This window comes from Acyrthosiphon pisum, chromosome A1 (genome assembly GCF_005508785.2).
Source record: "Acyrthosiphon pisum isolate AL4f chromosome A1, pea_aphid_22Mar2018_4r6ur, whole genome shotgun sequence".
Lineage (NCBI taxonomy): Eukaryota > Metazoa > Arthropoda > Insecta > Hemiptera > Aphididae > Acyrthosiphon > Acyrthosiphon pisum.
In genome coordinates this window covers 114005314-114008913 of record NC_042494.1, presented here as the reverse complement: position 1 = coordinate 114008913, position 3600 = coordinate 114005314, and positions in this window count along the sequence as shown.

The window sequence follows — 3600 nt, the reverse complement described above, 5'->3', positions numbered from 1 at the left end:
ATTATGTAAGAAAAAAAATGATTTAAAAAGTTAATACTTTTTCAGATTATGCGAGTAGGTAATAAAAAAATAAATTAACGTATTATGATTTTTAGGATTTTTTTGTTGTGAGGTTGCTAAATTTGTTTTTAGAGTAATTGTATTTATTAGATAATAAAATTGTATAAGCGTATCCCTATCGGTAACTAACAGTCGAAAACTTAGAACAAAAAGTTGTATTATGATATATATTTACACAATTGTTTAGGAGTAATATATTATGTATATTAAATATAGGTAAGAAAATAATTTTTAAAAAAATAATATTTATTTTATATTTTTATCATGAAATGAGTTTTTAAATCTCAAATTGTGATATATTTTTTTAAATAACTAATTATTTGTTTTAATAATTTGAATATTTCCATAAAAGTGTATAGTTTATATATCATAATAAAAATAGACTATATTAATAACATTGATCATTGACTATATAGAACTTAATATAGTATAATAATTAATAATATATTTACTTCTAAAAAAGTAGGTAACTTCAGTATATAATGTATTTACAGGCACTTATTGTTAATTTTAAATGTACCTATTACAATTTTATTTTACGATTATATAAGTATTAAAAGTTTAAAACTATGAAATGTATAGTTAAAAGTTAAAATGTTCAATCAAAAAAACGTTTTGTTATGAAATTATATTTATAAATCGAATGTGTTTTTAAAGATATTGTATTGTGAAATAAAATTTAAACTATCGATTGAACTGCTTCAATTTTCAAGTAGGTCGCGTTGCTGTAATAATGCTGTATTTTTCAATAGGTTTACATTGTAGTAACTGCGTTAAAAATATAATGATACTTAAAACTTAAAAGAATTTTCACTTTTGTCAAGAGGATAGACGTAAAAATATATAAATGGTCGATCGTGACACAATGTGTCATGTCATGTCATGTCCTTTATCATCCATCTATTCATTATCCAAATATTTTTTTTAGCTCTTTTTGTATCTTATTTAATATCTTATAAAATAAAAAATTATAAATGCAATTTATCAATTAATATTTAATATATGAGAAATTAATGTTTTATTATATTATAATACACTGTATAACCTGACTTCGTCCGGGAAAATAAAAAAAATATAGAATACGCCCATATATATATATATAAGTATATCGGTTAGCTTGGTTTTAGTGTACCTACCTCAGTTCAGAATTTCAGATAGATATTAAAGCTCTTGGTATATTTTAGAATGTGATCAACACAACTCTTTAAAATTTCCTAATAGGTATCTCCAATAAAAATCTATGAAATAATCGTCAAAATCAGTCGGGTAGTTTTTGAGTAACAGCGTCAATAAATATAAAAAATATATTTGATTTAAGATATAATTTCTTATTTGAGGTCATGTAAACATGACAATTGATGCATGATTTTACCTCATCTGCCCGAACATAATCAATGGCAACCGTTCAAATACAAAAAGGTGGGCAAATGGATGTTGCTCTGCTTTAGAGTAAGTTACAAGTGGATTACTGTATAATGGTCAAATTATTTTGAAAATTTTATCTTGTATAAAAAATGCTAATATAAACATTCAGTCAAAATGTCATGTACCTACGGTAATTTGTTTAAGAGTTGCACTAAAAACCAAAACCAATTTTCTCAAAAACAGATTTAGCGTATAAATTCCCGTTTTTCCTTAATTTTTCTTTTGTTTTTCACGGCTCTTTTGAAAACTACTGGGAAATTTTTACTTTTGACCCCCCAAAGTACCAACTAAATTCACTTTCCTATCAGAAGAGATACTGTTGAAGAAAATCCAAGCACTTTTACTGTCCTAAAAGGTGATGACAGACACAAAAAAAAAAAAAAATAAAAAAAACACACATCATTGTAAAATCAATACATTCATCGTTCCACTCAGAATCTAAAATATACTATAATTCCTCCTATAATATAATAGTATATTCTGTGACAAATGGTGACCAATTGATACATAAAAAAAAAAATGTTCTATCGTGATTCACGATTTATAAAGTATTTATCACTATGACACTATATGAAACAAGCAGTCCCAATAAATCACGCAAATTGGCATCATTGTGTTGGATATTTTCTAATATAAGTGGTACCTATCCGGAATCACGCATAAGTACCTATCATAAAAAGCTATTTCTTGTCGACCGCATCATATTATAGTTTCAATCATTGGTATTAATCTTTTGCGATTTAAACTTATTTGTGCTGCACGCATTAAGTCTAATTTGTGTGCAATATTTTGATGGTTTTTTGAATAGATATCTAGGTAATAGTTATACAATTTTCACCTCGTAAAACATTAGTTTTATGAAAAAATTTTTTAGAGTTTTCACTAAATACTTCAATTGCATGTTTCCAATTATTAAAAATTTTGATTACTAAATATGAAAGTTTTTGATAATATATCCTTTTCCTCCAAATTCCTGACCAAATATTACACTGCAGTATTTACATACTGCACCACGATTATCAATTGTTGAGTAAACTAGCCATGGAAAACGTTCAAACTAGCTAAATTAAAATTTGAGTTTTTGAATTCAAGAAGAAGTTAAACATTTTAATTTTAGTTCCTCGCACACATTCAACTAATATCGTTGTTTTTAACCTTAATTGTTCCGTTATCACTATTGAATTTAACACATTATTTTGTTTTGGTTTTGATTCTACATTTTTAGGTTGTTCAATACGCCTGTTCGATTAGATGATAAATCTATTTGTGTTTGGACAGGGCGACATTACCAATCTAAAATAAATAAAGTGATATTTTTAAGATGTCTTGAGTATGGTAATTATTAGTAAATGTAATACCTATACATTTGTAACATGACCATTTTATTTAGGTACCTAATAATAATTTATCAAACATTTTTTAACATACCGTTTTGACATTTCGTAAAATAATTTTGTATTTGGTTTCTTTTACTCGTTTCCATAAGTTTACCTTAGCACATACAGCATTAAAATGAACATACTTACCTACAGTGGCGCCGAGTACGCATTTATGGTGGTTCAAATGAACCACCTAAAATGGAGGGTGGGTGGGGACCGGGTGGACGGGTAAAAAATTATCCAAGATAATTAATACTATTACTAAAGTAAGTAGGTACTAGGTACTTACACACGTACCAGTTATGTATTACTTAGGTTATGCATTATTAGGTACAGTAGGTATTGTAATAGGTACTCAATAACCAGGTTACTATAATAAGCCCATGAGCGCAAATATAGCGTTTAGGATTTGGGGGCCTAAAGCTTTACTTTGATAATATTGAATAAACTATAAAAAAATTTAGGAAATGTTTGGGAGTGATATGGACTTCTTTTTGGGGTGGGAGGGGGTAGCCCCTAAATCCCCCCTATTTGCGTGAATTGCGCATATGAATATGCCTGTGTCGTTGTATACCTATTATTATTGCATATTATTATGCATCACCGGACATGCAAACTAATTTTGGATAAACTTTATTTTAACATGAAATATTGAATTTTAATATTTTTTTTTTTGTGAATCAAATTTCTCAAAATAATGTTTCCATATTTATGTATAATGTATTACATTTATACT